Source organism: Neophocaena asiaeorientalis, unplaced genomic scaffold, assembly GCF_003031525.2.
Source record: "Neophocaena asiaeorientalis asiaeorientalis breed wild unplaced genomic scaffold, Neophocaena_asiaeorientalis_V1.1 scaffold582, whole genome shotgun sequence".
In the NCBI taxonomy this organism is placed as follows: Eukaryota; Metazoa; Chordata; class Mammalia; order Artiodactyla; family Phocoenidae; genus Neophocaena; species Neophocaena asiaeorientalis.
In genome coordinates, this window is record NW_020172996.1 from 286,080 (window position 1) to 302,104 (window position 16,025).

The 16,025-nt window shown below is 42.6% G+C and overlaps 1 long non-coding RNA gene across 1 annotated transcript; it reads left to right on the forward strand.

Annotated features, from left to right (window-relative positions):
• The first annotated feature begins 1,869 nt into the window (after positions 1-1,869).
• On the forward strand, positions 1,870-14,202 carry LOC112398000 (uncharacterized). Its single transcript, XR_003002904.1, has 3 exons — positions 1,870-2,127; positions 2,764-2,802; positions 13,377-14,202. It is a non-coding gene; the product is annotated as an uncharacterized LOC112398000 (long non-coding RNA).
• The last annotated feature ends 1,823 nt before the right edge of the window (positions 14,203-16,025 follow it).

Below are 16,025 nucleotides of genomic sequence, written 5' to 3' on the forward strand. Positions count from 1 at the left end.
ATTATAATTACATTTTTCAGAAAGGTTGAAATTGCAATTAGGTTAGGTATTAAATCTAGTTTTGGAATTATGGTCTTTAGCACAAGTGATGTCATTTTGGGCCTGTGGTTTTTCTCTAACAAGGTGTTGAGAGCATGTTTTGCTATATGTTCCACATTTGTTTCCTTATTCTCTGTTTGAGATTGATTTCATATTCCTGAAGGAATTGAATATGTGTCAGGATATGGATTAAGAGGTATTCAGTAGATAAGTGTTTCATAATTGGATACAATTATTAATTATAATGGAGGAGAAAAATGTTTTATGCAGGAATCACTGATGGGGATCCATCTTTCCACTCTTGCTTCAGGCTGGTGAACATCCCTCTTCTATCCTCCATGTTCTGGCCCTATCTGGAGTTGTTTTTCTCTTGTCCCTGACCAAATGTACATGGACTGTCAAAAAATGAATCTAAAGCTTGAGAGTGCATACCTTTGAACTACAAAACAATAATGTTTATTAGCTTCAGCTTCCAGTGGAGTCATTTCATTTCTTAATTACTGTATGGAATGATACATGCCTCTAGATTTGTGACCACTGAGAGCATCTCAAATGATATTTTTAGATTCTGGGCACATGCTGGGCTGCTTCACTGAGTCTGAAATAATGTCTCCAAATGAAACTGAGTCCCCCTCAAACGGAGTTCCCTTACAAAGTTTATGATTAATTTCTCTATCCAAAACCTTATTCCCTTTCTTATCCCCTATAACCTCAATCCTGGGCTAACTGAACACTAATCAACCAGAATCAGATGACTAAAATTGCTGTTGTCAATAACATCACCGTAGGCACTAAAAATGCTCTTATAGATATCATTAACGTACAAACTCAGGTTGTTTATCTAAAGCAAGATTAGCTAACAGACCCCGGAGCCATGGACCACGTGGCCAGAGAATTATAAACCAGAGACATCCTGATTCCCATATCCACGATTAAGAAGTGTCACAGCACTTCCCTTGTGGCGCAGTGGTTGAGAGTCCGCCTGCCAATGCAAGGGACATGGGTTCATGCCCTGGTCCGGGAGGATCCCACATGCCGCGGAGCGGCTGGGCCCGTGAGCCATGGCCGCTGGGCCTGCGCGTCCGGAGCCTGTGCTCCGCAACGGGAGAGGCCACAACAGTGAGAGGCCCGTGTACCGCAAAAAAAAAAAAAAAAAAAAGTGTCACAAGATAATTAATCCTGGCCTCTTCTTCTTCCCCTTTAAAAAATACCCCTAACTCAGGGGCTTCCCTGGTGGTCCAGTGGTAAAGACTGTGCGCTTCCAATGCAGGTGCGCTAACAATGCAGGGGGTGCAAGTTCGATCCCTGGTGAGGAAAGTAAAATCCCACATGCCGGGTGGCATGGCCAAAAAAGAAAAACCAAACAAACAAAAACACCACCCCTAACTCAAAGACCGCATGGGAGTGGATCTGAGACCTGTCTTCCACTCCATTCCTTGGTGCCTTGCAGTAAATGCTGTTCTTTCCTTAACCACAACCAGGTGGCAGTAGATTGGCTTTGTGAAGCCAGCGGACTAAGTTCCGTTTGGTAACACAAACAGCAGCACTCCCACAGATTTTAGTATGGTCCTTTTATGAAGAACAAAATCTGTCCGTAGAACTGGAGCCACTGTTTTCCTGTTTTCCAGCACCGCTCATTGTGGAGTTTAGAATTTTCTCCTGAAAAACCTGGTAGGTTCGTTCATCTATGTGAACTACATTACCCAGAATGCTCAACGGAAAAGGGCAGTATGAGTAACCAATAAGTTCTCAGGAAATAGGCAGTTTCCGTTTGAGGCGCAACTTGTAGGGGCGGGACCTCCGGCCTCCTCCTCAAGGTAACCATTTTACTGCCCATTTTAACTGCTATGGGTCAGTTCCGGAGATCCGTGTTAGAAACGGCGTGACGGAATCGGGAAGGTCCGAGTGGAGGCATAGTCCCCATTGCACAGAGGCGGGTCTGAGGCTCGGCGACGCCGCCCGTGGGCCCCGCGCCAGGCCCGGGAGAGGGTCCGCCGTGCCCTGGTCCCACTTCTCCCGCGGCTCCCGGCGCCGCTCCGCTCACAGAGTCCGATGGCGGCGGCGGCGGCTCTTAGGCACCAGTCTCAGGTAAACGATAGTCCTTCGGGCCCTCACCCCATCAGGCACTAAAGCCCCGAATGCTGGGCACCTGCCCATGCGCCCGCAGGCCAGGCCGCGGTGTCCAGGACGGTGAGGCGGTCGTGGGTGGGGCTCTGTTTCCGACAGTGTGATGGCGCGTGGGAGAGAGTGACAGGTGGAGGGACCCGCAGGTGCAAAGGCTTGGTGGTCGGATTGAGCCGGGAGGATTCGGGAAACCTGGGGTCCATCTGATGTCTGCAGGACACAAAGAAGGTGAAGCGGAGTCATACCCGGACTGTCAGGCTGAGGGTTGTATCTTCATTGTGAGGACCTAAGAAGGCATGGAGAATTTTGAACAAAAGGGGAACAGGATTTACATTAGCGTTTTAAATGTTTCCCAAGGCCCTTCAAAGGAAAAACAGATTTGAGGGGAGTGATGAGGACATGGAAGCACTAGGAGGTTGAATCTTTGTTCAAGTCCATACTGCTGGTAAAGGGTGATACAGAGCACCGAGTAACAGGGGTCAGACGACCAACCTGAAGTCGTCTGGCTCCAAAGCCAGGCAAGGAAGAATACAGGGTGGCATGAGCTTCAACGTTTCTAACCCACAGTTACATTCTTATAAGGCCTGTCTCTTCCCACAGAGTCCGAAGGCTGCAGAAGTACTTATGGAAACAAAACAGGTATGGTAGTGGGTGTCCTAGTACCTTACTGGCTCCAACCCTCACTCGGATGCTTTCTGGTTTGTGGTGTCCTGGGACTCTTATGTGCCATTTTCCCAGTCCTTGGGTCTGGGGACCCTAGAGAAACCCCAAGCCCAGGGTTCTGAGTCTATATCAGGGGTGATATGGAGGTGTTCCCATTTCTGGCGACTAGTGTAAACTAGTGTGGAAGGTTAACCCAGGAGCTGCTACCAGGTTATGCAAATACTTAGTGTTAAAACTGAGCTGGGAGTGTTAAGGAACCACAGGTCTCCCTTTCTGGTATGAACAAAGGAAAGGAATATAGGATGACTGCCTGAGAAATGGGGCATCTATTTTGGAGGTATTGGGAGGTTTGGATCAGAGGAGGGAGGTGATATTACCAAGATCTAAAAAGACTCCATCTGACTGTAAAGTGGAGAACAGACTGTGGGAGTGAGGGAAGAGCAAGGTGGAGGCTACTGACATAGTCTAGGTGAGGGTTACTGGGCCAGGGCTGTGGTTTAGGAGATGTGATTGGAGTCTGGATGCATGTTCTAAAAAGGGGCAACTAGGTTTTATAGTATGGATGATGAGAGAGTGAAACAGAGAACTCAGGGATAACCCCAGGGTGTTTGGTCTTGGCAGCTGTAGGGATGGAAGCTCCAACTGAGATGAGGAAGTTGGTAGTAGGAGTAATAATCACTGGGGGTATCAGGAGCTTTGTTTTAACCACGTTAAGAGTCTGAGGTATTTCAGAGACCAGTAAGTGGAGGCATCAGATTGTCAGCTGGACTCACAAGTTGGGAAATCAAAAGAGGGGTTCAAGTTGGAGACATTCAAAAAGTGGTAGGTACTATGTGGACCCAAGTAAGTGACCTGTGGTCACAGGAGGTATAATCTTCATGTTACGGTCCTAAAGCTGTTCAGGAAGCAGGAAGTGGAGGATAGAGACTGACTACTTATTCTCTTGCTTGAGTACCTGAGTGATGGTTTTGGGTTTCTTAAGTGCAATTGAGGGAGGTATGTGGCCATAAAGGTAGGGTGTATCAGACATGAGAGCCTGGCAAGTGGCCAAGGCTTCCAAGAGAAGAGTAGATATGAGATGGATGTCAAGGCATAGGAGTGTTTGAGGCAAAATGACATGCAGACCAGAGCTATTTCTTATTCACCACACTATGGACTCACCAAGATTCTGTGAGGATTTTGCTGGGGCCTGGAATGTTTCAATTAGCCTGGTGGATATGGTCAGGGCAAGTATGGTCATTTGTGATAATTAATAGGACTGGGGTGGTTGGTAAGTGGGACTGGGCTTTGAATGAGGGTTAGATGGACAGAGAAGGCTGTCATAGCTGAGGGACAGCAAGAGCAGCACAGAAATGCAAGAGGGCCATGGGCATCCAACGTCGACAGGTGGTTCTGTGTGGCTTAGTCTTAGGCAAGGAATAGCCATACAGGGAGGGAGGCCTTCATAGAAGGATTAGACGTTTCCACCCGCAGTGGGAGCCATGGGAGGTCTAAGCTAATATTGAATCTTGTTTGAATTTGCCAGGCAACTCTGGGTGCTTTCTGCAAAGTTGTATTTTTTTTTTTTTTTTTTTTAGGCTCACGGCCCCAGCCGCTCCGCGGCATGCGGGACCCTCCCCGACCGGGACACGAACCCGTGTCCCCTGCATCGGCAGGCGGACTCTCAACCACTGCGCCACCAGGGAAGCCCCAAAGTTGTATTTTTAAGGCCTAAAATAAAGGCCCATTATCATATGCTACCTTGACATCTAATAAAACCTAGAGTGGCTCAAATGGCCTGAGTGTAAGTTCTCCTCTCGGATTGGTGATCTTGGATAGGGTCTCTCATTTTATCAAGGGGACCAGAGCAGTTCCTTCTCTTAAGAAAAACTCAACTCACATTGGCGGAAATTCCCTGACGGTACAGTGGTTAGGACTCAGCACTCTCACTGCCGGGGCATGGGTTCGATCCTTGGCCGGGGACCTAAGATCCTGCAAGCTATGTGGCAGGCCCCCCAAAAAAGAAAGATCAAATTAGCTTTATTCAACAATTCATGCTTTGGGTAGCATCCCATCTGGCAAATAGAAAGGAGCTCCACTGAGCTGTAGAAAAGGAAACGTTTTTAAATGTGGAAAGGGTGTGGAAAAAGGAAATTATTAGCAAAGAATGCATTGTCTCAGGCAAGGTTGCCCTCCAGTGGGGAACGAAAGGGGTCTATTGGGTGTATTACCTCACTAGTTCTGACCAGGAAATTCCAGGCTGATTAGTTAAAGGTTACTTTCCTGGAGGTTGAAACCGCAGTTAGGTTAGGTATTGAATACTAAGTCTTGGTTTGCTTATGTGGGGTTTAGCAGTGGTTCTGTTTTCACCTTCCATCTCCTTTTTAACATTGCTAATCTTTTTTGAAGTGGGTTTCAGTTCTCTACTGGCCTGCAGAGTTACTCAGAAAAGCCATTTGCATCGTCCTCTAGGAACCAGGTTGTACCCCGACCTCTTGATCCTAAAAAACTTCCGCCGCACAACCCCTGGTGGGGTTTTTTCTTTTTTCCAGCGTACAACATTCATGTGGCCCTGTATGGTATGTGATGTCCTCCTCTCCCAGGCTATATCTCTAATTAATAAACTGTTGTTGATCTCATCTGTCCAGTGTCAGGTGTCGTGTCTTCTGCATCGCCATAACCCTAGGACAGGAATTCCAGTGGGGTAAAGAGGAGGTGATTAAAACAAAAATAACATATAGAGAGGCCAGGGAGATGCCTGTGCGCTGGGGCAGTGAGGCGTGGTGGCCATGGGCATGTGGCTGTGGTGTTGAGGGATGTGCAAGTCATGTGTACTTGGAGAGGGAGTGTGTCTGATGGCCCCAGGGCTCTGGTGTTGAGACTTCTGTGTCTTTGGTTGTATTGGGAATAGCTTGACAGGAGTGGGTGGATGCATCTTCCCCAGGCCCACAGCTTAGACACCTGTTTCTCCATCTGCCACTTGTTGCTGATTGTTGGACTTCATGACCAGTGAGCCCATAAGGAGACAACAGCACAAGTTGCACCAGGGCCTGGTTTGTCCCCTGAGTTGGGGGGCTTGGGAGAAGGATGGGCATGGGGTAGATGTGTATGGGATGCATTGTGGGTACTCAGAGAAAAGTTGTTTATGGTTTTATCTGTTCAGCACCATGAAAAGGCACTGTGACCTTTGAAGATGTGGTTGTGTACTTCTCCTGAGAGGAGTGGAGTCTCCTTTATGAGGTTCAGAGACACCTGTACTGTGATGTGATGCTGGAGAACCTTAAACTTAAAACCTCCCTGGGTAAGGTCCTCACACCCACCTCTGTACTGTGAGGTATTCCCTGCTCTCTCTTTTTATCCTAGAGCCTGATCTGCCCTTCCTACATCAGAACCACAGAAACTGCTTCCTTCCACAAGTCCTTAAGTAGGTGCTGTGGTTGGTTGGGATAAGGTGTGTGCACTGCCCTCTTTTCTCCTTGAAAAGCCGCAACACCTTACCTGCAGCTTCACAAAGAATGATTCAGGGTCAGGCATCTACTGGTCACTATAATTGATCTTTTTTTTTTTTTTTTTTTTTTTTTTTTTGCGGTATGCGGGCCTCTCACTATTGTGGCGTCTCCCGTTGAGAAGCACAGGCTCTGGACGCGCAGGCCCAGCAGCCATGGCTCACGGGCCCAGCTGCTCTGCGGCATGTGGGATCCTCCCGGACCGGGGCACCAACCCTTGTCCCCTGCATCGGCAGGCGGACTCTCAACCACTGTGCCACCAGGGAAGCCCAATAGATCCTATTTTGCTTGCCTTCTCCCTGGCCAGGTAACTGTCCAGATCTAAGGCACCCCTGTACCCCAGATCCTATTTCTTTCCTCTAGCTGACATTTCCTCATGCCTGCTTATGCCAGGAATTGCCATCACTGACGTGGTTACTAATTACGTGGACCATGATCTTTTCTTGCAAGACTCTCCAAAGTTTTCTGTAATAGTTTTCTTTCCTGTGGCCTGTTGTGTGCTGAGTTGTTCTGGCCTAGTACTGGCTGCACTTTTGTAATGTCTTTAAATACTTGCATCACGTGGTTGCCATGTATATTTGCTCATCTTGGGAGTAGGTTAGAGAGCCTTCAGTGGTTCACAAATGGCTATTAATCCAGCCACAACAAGATGGGTAGGAGGCTGCTGGTTTTGAGTGACACCTTGGGGGGGGCATGACGTCAGGGCTGTGTTCAAGTTATAGGAGAAACTCAACTGTGTTTGATTAGTATTTTGTGCCAGTGCTAGTGGCCACACCTCATTTCTGGTGTTCCTTCCCCATTCTTGACACTTCGCTGACTTGTCAACTCTACTTGTCACTTCTACTTTTACCTCCCATGCAGGAGTAATCCTCGTCTCTCTGGACTGTTACCTGCTTTTCTTACTGCTCCGTCTGCAGTGTTCTCAAACATTGAGCTTTACATATTGTGTCATGGGCGAGGTGTGCATATATCTTTAAATAGTCCTTGAACACAGGCTACTCTATTGCAGTTGGATATTCTTGGTCCTGGACTTACCCTTCTATTTAGTGGTCATGTGTCACCAGCAAATAAGAACCTGTTGGAAGTTATTTGCAGAGAAACCAGTTGTAGGCCCTGCTGTCCTCCAGATATCCCATCCCACAGTTGTATCCTTCACCTTGTGAGACCTTCCCCATTCTGTGCTCTTTATTCCCTAGTACAGCAAAGTAGCCTGATCCTCAACATGCATCACCTCCCTTGTCCTGCAGACAATCCCATGGACTTGTCCTGAGTTTGTTAAAGACACTCTTGTGTTCTGGTGGCCCTCTCCAGCCACATACTGTGTTATCTACCATCATCTACAAGAATGCATTATAAAAATATACATGGCTCTGCAGTGTGAAGAGGCAACATGAGGTTTGCAGAAGGCAGCTGGAAGAGCAGAAGACAGAAATACAACTGCCCTATAAATTTTAGGTTTCATAACTATCAAAACACATATCCCTTCTTCTGGGTTCCACTAAATAATATGAAGTACAAAGAGAGAGAGAGAGAAGATGACATCTAAGACCTGTCTTGACTTCAGCTCAGTAACATTTCCTCTTCATTTTGCCAGGAGTAAATCCATATGGAGAAGATTCCAAGTCTGGGAAGCCACTCTAGATGGCTCATCATTCTCCTGTGTTCCCTTTTCATGGAAGTTTAGTACAAGGTCACTGCATACATTTAGTAAATTATCTGTGGCCAGGTATGTTCTTGGATCAGAAAGATAGAGAACAAACACATGGGGTAAAGCCAAAGAGAGTAATATAGCAAACAAAGGAGAGAGAAGTGGGAGAGAGAGAAAATGAGCTATGATTTATGGTAGAAATCACACATAGATGTCAGGAAGTGGCACAATTCTGAAAATGAGAGACTGTTAGAGTTATATATATGGTTTTTGAACATGGAAAGCATTAATGTATAATATTTTAAGTCAATTACTTCCTCAAGGTGTAGAGAATGAGAAGCAGTTCATTAGCAAGAATAGGGAGGAAGCTATATAGAGCGAAACTACAATCTATATTCATGAAAATCCAGATTCTTAGACAGATGGGACAGTATAATGTCTTCAACAACGAAAATTAAGAACTGACATAACTGCAAGTCAGGAACTGAAGGAAAGTACATTTTCTAACACAATTGAAGTGAGATGGACTTCAAAGGAGGATAATCAAAATAGAATTCTAATAGAGGTTTATTTTGCTAAGCCAACAAACTCTCCCTGGGCCATGATATTAGGAGAATTGATAGGAGCAGTGTTTAGAAGCAGTGTGAATTCACAAAGAGAAGAAAGTTCATTCAAAAACAGCAGTAATAGGAACGACCTGACACTGCTGTGTTCCATGATGGGGTGTTACTCTCTGAATCCCAGTCCATGTGGGCTGTGAACCTGGCATTCCCCCTTCCATCAGGACATCTGAGGTTCTTTTACTGTACAGAAGACATGGCAGGGCTATGCACCGGGGATCTCAATGTATGTGACTAGAATCCTCTTGCACCTTCTTTCTAGAATCATGAGCTTATATTCTAAAACTCTTCTTAGATTCAGCATACTCTTGGATGACAATATTGCACCTTCCTGTCCATGAACATGGAATGTCTCTCCATTTATTTAGTTTTTCTTTGATATCTTTCATCAGAATTTTATAGTTTTTCCCAAATAGCTCTTGTATATGTTTTGTTAGGTTTATACCTGAGTATTTCATTTTGGAGAGGTGCCAATGTAAATGGTAATGTATTTTTAACTTCAAATTCCATTCATTCATTGCTGGTGTATAGGAACAACCTTGCTATAATTGCTTACTGGATTGAGGATTTGTGTTGTTTTGATTCAGATTTTATACATAGACATTTGTATCATTTGTTTACAGAGACAGTTTTATTTCTTCCTTCCCAATCTGTATACGTTTCTATTTTATTTTCTTGTCTTACTGAATTAGCTAGGACTTCCAGGACAATGCTGAAAAGCAGTGGGTAGCAGGACATACTTGCCTTGTTCCTGATCTTAGTGGGGAAGTTTTGAGCTTCTCACAAGTAATTATTATGTTAGCTGTTACATTTTTGTAGATTTTCTTCATCAAATTGAGAAAGTTCCCCTCTATTCCTAGTTTGCTGAGAGTTTTTATCATAAATCACTGTTGGATTTTCTCAAATGTTTTTTCTACATCTATTGATGTGACTGATTTTTCTTCTTTTAGCCTATTGATGTGATGGATTACATTAATTTGTATTTGACTGTTAAACCAGCCTTGCATACCTAGGATAATCCCACTTGGTTGTGGTGTATAATTCTTTTTGCACATTGTTGGATTTGCTTCTGTGCTCATGAGAGATATTGGTCTGTAGTTTTCTTGTAATGTTATTGTCTGGTTTTGGTATTAGAGTAATGCTAGCCTCATAGAATGAGTTAGGAAGTATTTCCTCGGCACATTTCATCTGGAAGAGATTGTAGATAACTGGTATAATATCTTCCTTAAATATTTGGCAGAATTCACCAGTGAACCCATCTGGGCCTGGTGCTTTCTGCTTTTGAAGTTTATTAATTATTGATTCAAAGTCTTCAGTAGAAAGTAAGAATAGACAATCTGAATAGGTCTTTTTATTTTATTTTAAAATTCATTTATTTTTCTCTTTTGGCTTCATTACACAGCATGTAGGATCTTAGTTCCCCAACCAGGGATTGAACCTGTGCCCCTGCATTGGGAACACAGAGTCTTAACCACTGGACCACCAGGGAAGTCCCCAGCCTATATCTTTTAAATAAGTTAATAAATGCCAAAAAAAGTATTTGAGAAAATCCAACACCCATGCTCTCCTGTTTTCAATTTCATTAGTTTCTACTCTAATTTTTATTATTTCTTTTTCTGCTTTGGATTTAATTTGGATTTCTTTTTAGAGTTTTCTAGGATGGAAGTTTAGACTAATGATTTTGTATTTTCCTTTTATGCTGTAAATTTTCCTCTAGGCACTGCTTTCACTGCAACCTACAAGTTTTGACAAGTTGTGTTTTCATTTAGTTCCAAATAGTTTGAAATTTCTCCTTGACGTATGTGTTATTTAAAAGTATTTTTTTAAATCTCCATGTATTTTGGGATTTTCCAGCTATCTTTTTCTTTTTGATTTCTACTTGAATTCCATTCTGGTCTGAGAGCAGACATTGTATGATTTCTATTCCTTCACTCCTGACTGCTGGAGTTGTCCATTTCTGGTAGACGGGTGTTGAAGTCTCCCAAATATAATAGTGGATTCATTTATTTCTTTTCATCTGGAACTCTAGGTCCGCTTTCACACTCACAAAGCAGAATTTATCTCCTTCTCATAGTTTCCATCTGACTTCCTCTATATTCAAGCCGCAACAGGAGATTGTCAGTTGCAGTCTTTCTTCTTACACTTCAGATCTGCCTGACTTCCACTTCTGTCTTAGCCAGAACAAGTTCTCTACTTTTAAGAGTGCATGTGATTACATTAGGCCAACCTGAGTAATCTCTATTTTAAAGTCAAACGATTAGCAACTTTAATTACATCTGTAAAGTTCTTTTACCATGTAACATAACATATTCATGGGAGTAACCCCAGGAGTCAAAGTTCAGAGCCATCAAAACTCTGCCAACCACAGTCTCTTTTCCTAATTCACCTTTGGGTTTTATAGCAGATTTCACACTTTATCTTCTCAATAGTAAGTCTGACATTATTTTATTTATATAAATCTACTCATAATTTATCCACACAACTCAACCATGAGATAAATATCCACATATAACTGCAACTACCATTGTATGGCACAACTTGACTTAAACTCCAGGTTTTCCATGTTCAACACAATGTGATTAAGCAGCAGTTTGCTTGTAAGTACATCTGATGATCTCTGCTTTTGTTGTTTTGAAATTAAATGTATCATTTTGAGTAAGGTCTTTATTTTGCTTATTTATTTTCATTTTATAGGCTAATCTTTTGCTCTTCTCATGATATTAACCTGGGGGCTCACTCTCTGGGTCTGTGAAGAATTGATACTGATGCTGCCTGTGTGTTTAGGTCTTACTCTTGCCCCTCATGACAGGGACCTCATTAGGAAGAGACCTAGCACATAAGCCTAATATCTACCAATGTTCTACACGATGAATACTTAGGCGATGATGATGATGACACAAAAAAGTCTCCTACAGTTCTTGCTGTACAGTTATTAGATTTTCACACAGACACACATACATACACAACAGCTAGGTTTATTAACTGTACAGCATGATAGTTATTTACTATTCATTAAGTGGAAGTGGATTATCATAAAGGTCTTCATTCCTGATGTCTTCATGTTGAGTAGGGTGAGGAGGCGGAGGAAAAATCAGTCTTGCTGTCTTGGAGTGGCAGAGGTGATAGAGGGGGAGGAGGTGGAAGGGGAGGCTGGAGAAGCAGGCACACTCAGTGGAACTTCACAGAAATACATCATTTCTGTCTGACAAATATTGTATGATTTATCATTTCACTTTACATGAGGTCCTGGGAGTCATCAGAAAGTAGAATTGTGGTTGCCGACATCTAGGGATATGAGGAAATAGGAAGTTATTGTTTCATGGGTACAGAGTTTCAGTTTGGAATGATGTAAGAATTCTGGAGGTGGATAGTCTTGATGGTCGCGAAGCAATGTTAATGTACTTTCTGTCACCAAATTGTATATTCAAAATCGTTTAAATGGTGCATTTTTCATTATGTATATTTTACCATAATAAAAAATGTAAAAATAATAATTACTCAAAGATGACTTTCTAAAATGTGTGTGTTATTTACTAATGAAGTTCAGGGATTTCCTGATAATACCATTTAGGAAATTTTCAGTGTTTTGGAGTTCTGAGTTTGGAAGTGTTGTGGAAACATAATTATAAATAAAATGTCCTGTTAACCCAGAAAACCTCTGCACATAAATAGAAGAGAAAGAAAACGTTTTTTTCTGTTGAATAAGCATTAAAGCAGAATGTGATGTGCATTACAGGCAATCTAGTAAGGAGACTGTGAATTAAGTAAGAAATCTCATCCTTTTATATAGCCAGGCAATACAATCCGTTACATAGGTGTTTTTGAGATAAATGAGAACTAGTTCTCAAGTTAGAGGATTTTTGACAGTACCAGTTTTCATATAGTTCATGATAAATTTACCATGTAATTGGGGTGGCCATTGGCATCTGCTAAGTGTCTTTATCTAAAAGAAATATAAATTTCTTTTACCTTTATGACAGGAGGCAGTTTTATAAATTAGACCCAGGCACCTGCTGAAGTTAGGCTCCTACTCTTCCACAAAAACTGAAACATAAGGGTGCTGTCTTCCGTGATGGTTGAATTTCAAAGAGCTGTCTCTCTCTCAGGTCCTGGAGAGAAAGATTCCCAGATTGTAAAACTGACAAAAGGCATATATAGCCTTTAAAAATATTTTCTTATATAATAATGGGCAAAGGAAAAAAAAACAAGTTTTTTCAAGTAAATGCCCTAAGAGAAAGTGGATGTGGTGATGAAACTCTCCTTTTTAGCCTCAGCGGATTTATTTTTCTTTTATAAATTTGTATTTACTGTTACAAAACTCACTGCTAATTTGAACTTTAAGCTGATCCCCAAAAGATTTATTTGCATTTTCTTTTTATTAAAATTTATTTTTTAAAATTTGGGTGTGCATTGGGTCTTTGTTGCTGCACGTGGGCTTTCTCTAGTTGCGGCGAGCAGGGGCTCTAGGGAGCGGCCTTCAGTAGTTGTGGCTCGCGGGCTCTAGAGCGCAGGCTCAGTAGTTGTGACACATAGGCTTAGTGGCTCCGCGACATGTGGGATCTTCCAGGACCAGGGCTCGAACCTGTGTCCCCTGCATTGGCAGGTGGATTCTTAACCACTGTGACATCGCCACCGGGGAAACACCTATTTGAATTTTCTAAGCATATTGGTTGGATGAAGTTCCTTTCAAATGCAGAGGAAAAAGTCCTAGGGATATGCGGGCTTCTGGAGGCTTTTTTTTTTTTGCGCGGTATGCGGGCCTCTCACTGTTGTGGCCTCTCTCTTTGCGGAGCACAGGCTCCGGACGCGCAGGCTCAGCGGCCATGGCTCACGCGCCCAGCCGCTCCGCGGCATGTGGGATCTTCCCAGACTGGGGCACGAACCCGTGTCGTCTGCATCGGCAGTAGAGGCTTTTGAAGACTGGAAGAACTGAAGCAAATTCAAGAATTGTGTGTGTCCCCATGTAACCCATTTTCTTATTTTTGAAACTGCTACCTGGCCAAATGCTCAGTACTGAGAACTACAGTAGTAGTTGTAGTAGGTGAAAGGTGAGAAATTTTTCAGAGGAGACCTAATGGGTCACTTGAGTGTTTATTTATGTAGGAGAAATGATAAGAGTCGTTAAAAAATTCAATTAAAATAAATTATTTTTTAAAGATTGTATTTTTTAACCATTTAACTTTAGTTTTAAGTACTAAATGAATATTTTTAATGAAATATAAGTAATTTTTAGCAAAATTTGACAGCCATTAGCACCTAAGAGCAACTTTCAAAGACCTACATTTTCATGTAGTCTTTATTGTCCATATTTAATAATCATTTGTCTTTTATTATGAGTAACTTATAAACAGTACTTGGTAATTGAAAAATAGTCTTACCTGTGGCTAAATGTGTAATTCTGCAGTTCTGTGGTGTCTGCTTTACTTCAAATTGATTGGAAAATTGTTTTAATCTTTTTATATTTAATCATGTAAAATGCTTTTTAATGTGTGCAGATATGAAGCACATAACTTGTCTAAATATTATTTCAATCTAGAATATTTAGGTAATGTGGTTGTTATTAATGATAAATTTTGCTGAAATAAGTTATATTTATTACCACTAATAAAGCATCATAGTAACATTACCTCCCAGAATGAGTTTTTCTTTTCAACATTAGTTTATATTCCTGTAGTAAATTAAGACGCTGCATGGATTTTTTTTCAATATTTTAATTTGACGGTTTCCTATTATTTACAGACTCAAACTTTTTAGTAATTGCTCAGTGACTTATTAGATGGTCTCTTGAATGTGGTGCCATTACCTTGAAATGTTGAGTCTTTTTATTCTTTTCACCAACAAATGTTGACTTTGAAATCTGTCCTAATTTAAGATCCTCAAAATTATCTGTTGTTCCCTTACCATATTTTTCAAAAGCATAAATATTATGTGAACTTTTTTATGCCTATTATAGTGCAGTGATCTGTAAGGGGCCTCATCCTCTCCTGTTTCCACAACTTTACATGGTATTTACAGTGAGAAACTTGTGGTCACTTAAATATATGCGAATTAAAAAATCAATGTCAAAACTCATTACTGCAGAGACTGAATATCATCTTTGGTAATGATTCATTCTTCAAAATTGTTTTATGATTCTATATCTTAATAGATGTAAAAGACATCTGAAGAAAATAAAGCAATTTCCTTCACTCTTTGATCTGAACACACTCAATACTTCAGTATAGGAATGAACACAGCTCATAGTGCTTCTAACTCTCCATTATCTGTTCTTTGCAATCCTTGCACGTGTTTCTTCTTACACTATCTGTCAGTGGGTTCTACATTAGCAACAAAATGAAAATTAAAAACGTTCACCTTCAGAGGATATGGCTAGCGTCCTGATCAGTGTCACTTGGGAAATCTCTCATAACTGTAAGTCAGCTTATTATTACATAACGATAAGGAAATTGGGTTTGGAGATGTATATTTTGTGATGCGTCTGTTAGAATCCAAAACCTAACTCCAATTTGTAAAAGTGTTTAATAAAGTCCTACACTGAGTTTTAGTTTTTGAAACCCTCAGAACCACTTTGGGTTTTTTCAAGTGTGTTGTAGGTTCTGGTTGTGATACAGTAACAGACTGACTCACACCCCTACCATAAACGACTATAAAAGTGGCAAAATACGCGGAGTTCCTGCTTTGAGGAGTGGGATGGCACACAGCACGGGGCTGTGAGCTTGAGGGAAGGACGGCACAGTGGGTGAGGTCGCATCCTCCCATCCTCCTGCCAGGGCACTTTCTAAATCTGCACGGGGAAATGGAGCCCAGAAAGCAGAGGTGGAGGGACCAGAGCTCAGAGCCCAGGGCTGCAGAGGCAGCTGGAAATTCCGTGGCTGCATCTTTTCAGGGGGCCCTACCCAGGGAGAGGTGTTCTGAAACCTCAGGCCGGACCTCCCAGGAGCAGAGACCCTTGCTCTTGAATCAGAGGTCAGGTATGGACAGGTGCCACCAGTCACTGCATCCCAGCTTCCCCCTCCAGAGACAATGTCCTCACCTCTGGCTCAAAACTTGAGGCCCCACTTCCTCCTACTCCAGAAGCTGATTCCCCACCTGTAGCACCTAAGCAATGCTGGCCCCTCTCTTGCACACGTGTCCATGCCATCTCAGGGGCCTGCCCTCTGGTCAGGGGGTGGCTTCTTGGACTCCACATTTGTAACCTCAGCTGGACCTGACTCCTGGGACATAATTATCAGCCTCTAGACCTTCAGGCCATCACTACTTGGTCTGGTTTTTCTGCCCATAGAGAACATCATTGGGATTGGACTGGCACTTGAGGACTCTGGTCACCTCTGAAGAATTTTCTTTGGCCTTGGAGAAGGGCCCATACAGGGACTGAGAAGTGAGAGTAGCCACGAGCCATGAGCTCACAGCAGCTGGCCAGCCATGGTACATGCAGAAGACAAAATG